We start from the raw sequence: 11,117 nt of genomic DNA on the forward strand, positions 1-11,117 counted from the left end.
TTCCGAACTAAGGAGCCTCAACAGCCTGCCACTTGCAGTAGGTCCTCTTTCCTTCAACTTCACATTCTCGGGACCTTGGGACACCACCTCTCCTGTAGATGTACCATGAGACCCAAGGAACGATGCTCTTCTACTATGGGACTCTAGCCGAACTTGTTCCCACACGACGTCTTGACTTGTGGGTGTGATGGCGTGTTCTATCACCTAACCTAACCTAACCTAACCTTTAAGTGTTAGGTTAAAGTAAGGTCATCACACCAAAGGATCATACCGACATGCTCGAGCGTCGTAGCGTCGTTGTGGAGAGGTCAATTACTACATACTGTTTAGGTGTAGAACACATGCAGAATAAACAGTAACTGCCTCCCACACAGCGTCTTAGAATACTACACAGCACAGTGACTGCTGAAGACACTACGCAGCACAGTAACTGCTGCGATTATAACACGTTCTGGACCGAATTTTTCAACAATCTTGGTGGGTGTAGGGGGGGGGGGGTTATATCTATGGGCGCTGGAGACAACGAATTCCTCTACAACCGTGGCTGATGGTCAACACAGTCGACGGCAACTGACCCAGTGACCCGGGGCAGGTTAGGTCAGGCCCTGGTCTCGCTCGTCCCTTACCCCATCCTCCTCATCATGACTTGCATAAACATCTGGGTCGTTGTTCTTCCCTGATGGTAGTCGTCAACGACCATATCCACCCTGGCCTCCCACCACACATAGGTCGTCTCTGCGAGGTTAACACCGCTGAACGCTCGCGGGAGGAGCTTCTCTCCCCAGCTGACAACCTAACCTGACCACTCTCCCCAGCTGACGACCTAACCTGACCACTCTCCCCAGCTGACGACCTAACCTGACCACTCTCCCCAGCTGGCGACCTAACCTGACCACTCTCCCCTGCTGACAACCTAACCTGACCACTCTCCCCAGCTAACGACCTAACCTGACCACTCTCCCCAGCTGACGACCTAACCTGACCACGCTTAACTCATCCAAATCTCATGACGTGCGGTTTGTCGTCATAAGCTCGAGATTGCTGATGGTAGAGGAAAGTGATCTGACCTTCAAAACCATTATAGCAATCAGGTATTTAAGTCGTAGGGAACTGACTCCACGTCCCTCCAGCATCTCCTCTCACACACGTCATACACTACACTGAACAGGAGTGGAGGTGAACCAGTCTTGTATTGCAAAATTTTCCTGAAAAGCTAAAATTCTGAGCAACCAATACGTCACCAAGCTACGGCAACTGTTCCCCCCAATGACCTAGGCGTTGTGAGGCGTGTCACGTGTGTGTGTGTGTGTGTGTGTGTGTGTGTGTGTGTGTGTGTGACCCTCTGCTGGCACTACAAACCCTCCTCACCCAAGTGACCGGGGTAACCATGGCCTACACCAGAGTACACCCCTCCAGTTTGGTCGTCTCGTGTAGTGTTCAAGATCATAACTGTGATTGTGGGAAGAAAGTAACCCAGCGTTCCTCCCAGACCAATGAAGATATTCAGCTGCTCCTTATCTAAATATCTCAGCTTCCACAACACATGTCAGTACTTTACAAGGCAGTAAAACCCTAATAGCCAGCACAGTCCATGTGTCAGACGTTCCCCAGCATCATGGCCTGGGGCTAACACCGCCGCTCTCCTCTGCTATGACAAACATCCTGAGCCGACAGACGTCAAAGAAGTGAACAGTCAAGGCAAAGAAATACTAACACAAATATATTTCGAGACTGCAACAGATGTGGATGTCAAGGTGGCTGGAGGGAGGCGAAGGTTAGCAGTGCCGAGCTCTCACTTCCCCTCCCGACCTGCCCGACGCGTCGCTCCTCTACACTCACCCGGCGACACAAGTTACTGAGGAATACGTTTACAGAGAGAAACGCAAGTGTAGCCTCGTCCTGACGACCCAGCCTGTCCCTCAGAGTAACCTCCTTCGGTCTTGCAGCCTTAACACTTGATTACGTTCACCAAGATTTCAAACACACAACAGCGAGGAAAAGAAAACAGCCTGGCCTGGTGGCCATCAACAAACTGTCGCACCTCACGCTGACGACCAATAGGACAAGGGAACGAGTAGAAAGAAATCTTGCAGTGCGCCAGACACTCACGTCCCAACAGTGTGTGTGCCTTGTGACCTTACTCTGGAAAAGGAAGTTGAGGAAAAACTTCGTAAAGAATCAAGAAGAAATAAAAGTTAGTTCATAATGATGCAGGTATAACGGTGAACCAGTGTGGAACCCATCATACAACACCAAAACATCAGAGACTATCACAGCAAGCGATGCGACCCGCAGTTAAACTGAACATGTCAACCCCGTTCAAGTGGTAGCTAGGGGGTGAGGTCGAGGAGTGGCTGCACCTCACGAGAAGCAACGGAAGCACCACCGCCGTCAAGACAACAGGATGGTCATCTCAAACATCTGCTACACCATCGCTGACGCACGAACGTACAACAAACATTACGACGAAAGGTGAAAATTACAACACCGGATTACACCCTGGGTATATTTTTTCCGGGTTAAGCCAACCTTGCCAGGAGCGGCGCGCGGCCTGTGAGACGATAATCTGTCCAAGTAGCTCATAACGTCACAAAGATGATAAGAACGACCTCCGTGGATGGCTGTAACTGCAGCAAAATCCGCTATAACAAAACGCTGCAGTTCGGCGGACTTCCCGCAGTTCCTCTGGCCATGACACAGCAAAGGCTGACAACCAAACACTGCCCCGCCTGTGGCAGCTTGTGACGCAGGCCAGCCAGTCCCACTGGCTGACTCCCGCTGGCCAGCTCAACTTCAGGCAAAGGTTCTGGTGACGAAGATGCTCAACTGCAGCACGTCAGTTGAGTGGGTGGGGGGGGGGGGGAGACCAAGTGTGACTGGAGCGCCACAACAAGTCCTGGAAGGCCACACATGCAAACTTATACATCGAACAACTGATCGCAATTTTTCCTGGCGTGTGTGAGGACTTCCATCCGTCACTCGGAGTGTCTCACAATAATAATAATAATAATCATAACCGAGTTCATTAATTCTTATCATTCTTGTGTGGCGAATAACGTGTGCAACTGAGGGGACGAGAGAGTTAGGGTAAGAGCATGGTAGCCTAGTCAAGACTCAGGCCACATAAGTCAGACGGTCACTGGCACACCTAACACCCTACCTACATTACCGCTCGGCCGCTATTGTTGCCCGAGATATCATCTGGAGGATGGCAGGAAAAACGAGTCAGTGGGCAGCAGTGCCAGGCTACCTGTGATCCTCGGTGACCTGAGGCACAATACGCGGTCGTCTGGAGTGATATGATAATGGTGAGCAAGTAGCGGTACTGCGACCCTGTCTGGTGACGCCCTACATCATCAGACCCTCACCGCAGCCCACTACGCTTCCCATCAGGCATCCATGTTCATCTGCACCTTCTAACAACGTATTTAATTGGATGATATTTGGTTCCGAGAGATTAAGCTAATTACGGTGTGGGTGGCATTTGTTCGGGCTTGCACTTGTGCAGGTAGGCAATTGTTCGACCGTTCCATTCGGAACGGTCAGAGATTGCGCGATCGGCGTCCTTATGAATCGGCATTTGCAAGCGACAGCATTCGTCCAGGTAAGAGCAAGGACTTTCGGGTTGGTGGTGTGTCAGAGTCCGGTCGGCATTTGTTCATACAGAAACTCCTTTGAGACCATATTTGTTCTACCTGATATTTCTTCAGGTCGGCACTTTTTTTTTATTTAAATGCTTAACCGGGTCAGCATTTCTTCGGATCAACATTTATTTGTTCACTTACCCACGTTGGCAAGTGTCTGGGTCGACAGTTGTCCGGGCGTCAGTATTTGTCTAGGTCGGTTTTTGTTCGGGTCGGTAAATACACGTACGCACGAACACAAAAACATTAACAAAAAAGAAGTGGAAGGAACAGGTCACGTCAAAGGAGCCTTTTCAGTGTAGGTGAAAGTAAACAGTGGTGTTGCCCAGGGCTCAGTCTTGGGGCCGCTGCTGCTGCTATGTAACTGAAGTGTCACTTACAGTTATAAGCCTGGCTTCCAGTCCCCTGCCAACCATATACATTACAGTGAACTTCTTGTAATCCTAAGTTTGTCTTCCGAGCCTTTAATACCATTTGAATCAATGTTACCAATATTCTTGCCTAAGCTCCATATGTTTCAACTAGGCTTTATATCGATTACATAACTCGGCCTTAAACTAATTTTACGATAAGTGCAGCTATTTAATGACTTGTATCGGGTGTGTTCCTATGAATATCTTCATATGTACTCGCATAGCTTGTACTTACCTGTCTTTGAAATTGTTCTCATCCATATTCTTTGCTACGAACCTTACCACACCGCCTTACCTAGCTCGGACCTGTCAACTGAAAATATAAGTGGTTTTGTCCCTCTGTAACTCGATAATTCTGTTCCAAACTGCCATACACTTGATAATGGGCCTCCTTTGTAATCCATAACAGGAGATATGACCTCAATCATTCATATCCTAGTTCTGGCTCCGTGGAGTACGTGACACACCCGAGTATCAATCTGTTGTCCATACATCTAGCTCTGAACGCTCTCCCATGCACCTGACAGAACACTGTCGCCCCATATATCTGGCTCCTGTTCCCTGTTTATTCAACCACAACCAGCAACCCTGTGCTCATTCTCCATTAGAAACTTATCCGTCGTCACTCACGAGTTTTTGCGAGGAAAACAAACCGGCGATGCCCGCCGGTGAAGGGCGTCCCTGGCCGACACGTCTCCTCGCCTGCTGTCAGACCCAGGACAAGGCGTCACAGCAGGACCGCTCACAGGATGAGCGTAGGGTGCACGGTAAATTTACCAGGGATACCGGCACAAATCACAGGACCTGGAGGAGTCTTATTTTTCCTCTCCTCTTTACAGACTTTCTGTAAACAATTACACATCACGAATAGCTTTTATTTGTCTGTATGTCCCCATTCACTTGTCGCTGAGGAGAGAAGCGGCAAAGTATGCTGAGAATTTCTTGATTTCAAAACCAACAAATGAAATATGATAATAGCTTACATTAATTTCGTCCTTCAAGGTAACTACCAATATGTCATTGTACCCTGCTACTGCTTGCAAGAAACAGCTGATACCAGGTGAGGTTATGTATCAGATGACAATATGTGATATGCTTAAAGATTATCCGAAAATGATCAGTGGTGAGGGTAATGTAAAGGTACTATGATGATGTAGGTAGTCTTTACATGTTGCATAAAACTAGTGAAAATAATTCATGAAAGGCCACACGTTCCTCATCATCATATGAGCAAGGATATTCAATTGACGAGTCTGAGTCTAGGAAAAGGTGTCTGACAAACGGGAGCCAACAGTTAGGGACCAAAAATTGAGGACCAGCAACAGAGGACCAACAGCTGAATAGCAACTGTAGAGGACCAACATTTGATGACCAATGATAGAGAACCAACAGACGTGGATTATCCTACAGTTCTGAGGGCGAGGGTTAGCGTGGGAAAGCATCCCTTGTCACCCACCTCCACTAGGATGGCGCAGAGGGCAAAGCTGCTGGGGACGAGGCCCACGGCTCTCACTACCAACCCCTTACTGTTAATTGACAAATGTAGTCTGAGAGCAGCCGAGCATCTGGTTTCAGGCCATAATTACTATTGTGCTGTTCATTAAGGAGGTTCGGAGCGTGGCCTGACACCTCCGCCTCTCAAACTTGGAGACCTGCCCGTCCACCCAGCCACACGACCTGCCCATCCACCCAGCCACAAGACCTGCCCGTCCACCCAGCCACACGACCTGCCCATCCACCCAGCCACAAGACCTGCCCGTCCACCCAGCCACACGACCTGCCCATCCACCCAGCCACAAGACCTGCCCGTCCACCCAGCCACACGACCTGCCCGTCCACCCAGCCACAAGACCTACCCGTCCACCCAGCCACACGACCTGCCCGTCCACCCAGCCACAAGACCTGCCCGTCCACACAGCCAGGGGCCCTTCCCTATGCACCAAGTCAGAAGACTGCCCCATCACTAGACTACTGTAGAGCGACCAAGATGTGGAGAACTGTGCACCACACACGTTCATGAACCAACACAAGTCAGAAGAAACTGTATACAGACATACAAATATCCATATATATCCATGTAGGCACACAAATTCATGCACGTTATGTCTAACTGTTATTGTTCGGAGGAATAATAGGTTCTCCATCGTCGAAATTCACTTTCATATCTCACAAATGTGGTTCAGGGGGAACAGTATGTTTAACTCACTGTGGGATGTACGCTACTCGAATCATATGAATCAATATGCAAAAATACAAAGAAAAATATGATTTTATATATAAATAATCGTATCATAGTGCACTCAGGTGTTACCGGACTCCGTCTGCACGAGTTCACAATGCGAGTGAGAAGTCATCTATGGTGAGGTTGCATCGCTGACTGGGAGTCTATTCTCGTGAAAGAACTTCCTTAACATATAAGGTGATCATACAAGACTCAGACACCAGGTGTTTCTCGTATCAACCTGATATGACCTGGGTCACCAGGACCTGGGTTATCGCCATGACCTGAGAGAAATCACAGGTCTTGGAAATGATCGGGTCCACCAAATAACCATTCCTTCTTTTTTTCCGTCCAGCGTATATATCTGTTTCATAACCCCCCACCTTACAAGTACCTGATGAACATATACTTAAAAGTTTCTGTATCTTAAAATCTTAAGGTATCACGTGTGCTTGATATGGTAAATCAACCACCGACACTGATCTTGCATAGCTTTACTCTCCTTCCGTCTCTGTCTCTTCTCCTGGGGCCACCCGTCTGTCTCTCTTCCGCTGGGGACACCCGTCTCTTTCTCTCTTCCCAGGGCCACCTGTCTATCTCCCCCAGAGCGCCACCTGTTGCCGCCCGAGGCAGTAACTGGATCCTCCGGGCATCAGGTGATGCCCAGCTGTCGCTACTGCTTCCCACACACCGCCGCCGGGTGGCTGGTCCTCCTCCTTGCTCTCCTCCATCAACCTCACATGTTGCTGTCATCTTGATCAACAAGGAGTAACATGTGACATGCCTGATGGTTCGCCGCTCATGTTAACCGATGGATTCCGTAGTTCCAACGGTAAGTCCTACGAGGCTTGTGCCATCTACAGCGACAACAATCTCATGCCCTTGATTCACTTCCACCCACTGTGAAGCGTACAAAATCCTCACGAAACTATATCATCCACACTCAGCCTTGCTTCCAGCCTTTACCACCTCTTCCTGTCTCGTTAGACCCCTGGTCCCCTCCAGAGTGTTCACCCCACCAAGTTTCCTCATGTAACTCTGAACGTTAAACTAAGAATAAGGAACACTTGGCCACGTCACCAGAATCCTCCAGTAAATCATCTCTACAATTTTCCTCGGATTAAGACACGTTGGTTTCCACGATCCTCAAGAACTCATCACCGTCACCTCCTGCCATCTGAGTTCCCCTTTTCCCAGAGGTGCAGCACCGTACTACAACCACACTGAAATCCGTCGCAGCAAAAACAGAACCATCTAGAACTTTGAGAACATTATTAAGTCAGAAGACTGACACTCCAATGTTCATATCGTTTATTCAATCCTCCTCCATTCAACCCCAATTTATACAGACCCATTGTTCACAATGACCGCACTTTACTCTTTAGATAATCAGTCTTTAACCTCGGTTGACGCAATAAGATATTTAATATTACAATTATTACACATAGTTAAACCTACACATACATGCGTCCACACAATAATACAGCCACACGCCCACGCCACCACACACCCATACGTATGCAGGTCCTCTGATCTATATACGAAAGGTTTGCATGTGATCATATACAACCCATCCTCATGACCCCTACATTTTCATCCACCCACACAGTCGCTCAAACACAAGGCCAGGCATCACTCCCATCTCTCCGCTGGTCCATGCTAATGATCGTGCCCACAGCAACGGGGCACACCATGCACATGACACCTTTACATACAGATCACTCCCTCCCCCTACACACACACACACACACACACACACACACACACACACACACACACACACAAGAGGCCCATACACACAGGTCAGACGCACACGAGTCCAGACACAAGGGTCGGTACTACATATATGTCAAGATCCAGAGGTCAGTCCTACACACACAGGTGACCCCGGACACGTGACACCAGACAGAGGTCATGGCGGTACACAGAGTACAGAAGTTCAGGTTACAGAAATTGCTGTAGCGGCCGAACATGTTGCCGGGTCCACACAACATGTGTTCCTCAAGGCAGACTCCCGGCTCACCTTACCACACTCCTCATGATGCAGCTGCCGGGGAACGGCAGGGCGGACGCACACGTGTGTCAGTATGTCACTGTGTTTGTGTGTATGTACTCGTGTGTTTGTATGTATGTACTTGTGTATTTGTGTATGTACTCGTGTGTGTGTATGTACTCGTGTGTTTGTGTGTATGTACTCGAGTGTGTGTTTGTATGTACTCGTGTGTTTGTGTGTATGTACTCTTGTGTGTGTGTACTCGTGTGTTTGTATGTACTCGTGTGTGTGTGTGTGTGTGTGTGTGTGTGTGTGTGTGTGTGTACTCGAGTGTTTATTTTGTGTGTGAGGATATATGTGTGTAAGATTGTGAGCTTGTTTGTATGCACTTTGCATATGTAAATGCTTACTAAAGTTTTACATATCGTGTAGCTCCACCACTTCAGCTCATGTATATGAATCGTCTATATTCCTTTGTGTACACACACACACACACACACACACACACACACACACACACACACACACACACATTTAGCCAGGTACCCGATATGTCGACCAGCACAGTGGGGAGTATATACACCTGCGTTGGATGTGGGCCGACTGCCACATCCGTGCTTCGAACACATTTAGGCCTGTGCTGACTCAAGATCAGTACTGCTATACACTACATCATGTGTGTGTGGGGGGGGGGGGGAGGGGGATGTCTCCACATGAAGCAAAAGTTTAGTGATAAAGGGTAAAGAAATTTTGCAACTGATAATCTCAGTTAGGAAATTCAAGCTTGGTGAGGCGAGCAATAGATGTAGGTGTTTTTGTAGTACAGTAAAACACAAACCCAGGCACTAAGAGCTAAAATAACGGTAGAAATTACCATACAGGGAGTTAAAGATTCGACAGAGAAAAGGAGAGGCAGCCGTGGGTAGTCGGGTATCAGGACGATAATGAAGGAGACAGATGCTACACATAGGTGGTTTAGGTGTGTAGCCAAGCTGAAGTGATACTTTATCATAAAATATAAGGGCAATGGCTACAAACATGGACCATATTGATATAATGAACAATCTCTTCAAGTCACTATATATATATATATATATATATATATATATATATATATATATATATATATATATATATTATCCCTGGGAATAGGGGAGATAGAATACTTCCCACGTATTCCCTGCGTGTCGTAGAAGGCGACTAAAGGTGAGGGAGCGGGGGGCTAGAAATCCTCCCCTCCAGTTTTTACTTTTCCAAAAAAAGAAAAAAAAAAAACAGAAGGGGGCCAAGTGGGGATATTCCCTCTAAGGCTCAGTTCTCTGTTCTTAACGCTCTTCGCAGGTGCGGGAAATGGCGAACATGTATGAAGAGAAAAAAAGTGAGGTTATCAGTTTGGTTAACTCATGTACTGCAATAAATTTGATCGATAAATCCATCACCGGAGCGTTTGTTGACGTACACCAGAAAGAAAATTTCTGATTATCTTTTCAAGCATACGAGACAAGAACGGAGTCACAGACTCGAGCGTTTCTTCTGGAAGATAAGATCACTCGATTTATGGGTGAATTCTAGAGACCTGTGTATGGTGGTGTTCGTGTTTCATCAGTTTCGTTGGCTGACTGTTCTTAGTGAAGCCTACTTCAGAAACTTACGATGGGCGAAATCGGATTGTTTGCCCTCTCTGTACTCTAAGTAATCTACCTAAGAAAAATGTTGATATGATGTCCTCTGTACCCAGCTTTTGAATTATGTATCAAAGTAAGATCACGGGTACGATCTTTTTCCACTAGAGACTGATTTTCATAGATGATATTGATTTCTACCAAGTATTTAGCTATGTCACAGTCATCTAATACTCTCAATAAACAATACATACGAACTCCTCAAATACTTACAGAAGATGACGCACAGCTAGAACGTACAATAGATGATGAACAGCTAGAAAGCAGAGCAGCACAGAATCCTGTCACACACAAACATACAAACATGTTCGATCAAATTTCTTCACCACGTAAAGTTCCTGATTCACGGGAGTAGCTTTCACAATACATGATCAATCATTAACATTTCAAGTCATGTCATCACAAACCACTGTATAAGTTCACTTTACTCAATCACAGATATAAAAGTGCAAATCTCTGGCTGACAGCCCACAAGTTTACCCTAACACCGAACACTCCAGCAGACACAGACCGACAAGACTGACTGAGCCGCCTGCGTCTGTGGGGTAGCAGGCGTAAACCCTTCGCTCTCTGGGCTCACTAACCAAACCAGCAGGGTGTAATTATAATCGTTTATGTGGTGTGTATGACTGTATACCAACACACTGTATTAGCTAATGGTCCAGTTAATGACGACTTGTAAGTGTAACTATCAATTACGTATGCAGAGCACAAATGTACATAAAAGACAAACAAGCAGACGATATGGGAATCTGCTAATGACGGTGCTGCAACAAAGTGCCGAAACGTAATTAGCTGTTTTTACGAGTGCAGGAGTGGTGAGTGGGTGTGTGTAGCGTAGGTGCCTAATGTAAAAGCCAGCCAAGGTTGAAGGAAGCTGTGGGAATAATGGTTGGTTATTACGTTTTATTGCTGCGGAACCCAGTAGGGCACAGAGGACGCAGCGAGGCCTGCAGTGTGCCTGCCTGTTCAAGGGAGGACAGGCATGGCGGTGAGTGGACTTGGTAACGGCTTCAGAAACAATTTGCCAACCTATCTTCCGGCTGTTGTAAAGTTCTACAACCCATATTCCACGTTCTTCCAGACACCAAGCCAATCGTCTCGTATGCTTCGATTTCAACAGAAAAATCTCTTCCGACCAAACATTATTTGTAAACAACAAAT

The sequence above is a fragment of the Panulirus ornatus genome, chromosome 33 (genome assembly GCF_036320965.1).
Source record: "Panulirus ornatus isolate Po-2019 chromosome 33, ASM3632096v1, whole genome shotgun sequence".
NCBI lineage: Eukaryota > Metazoa > Arthropoda > Malacostraca > Decapoda > Palinuridae > Panulirus > Panulirus ornatus.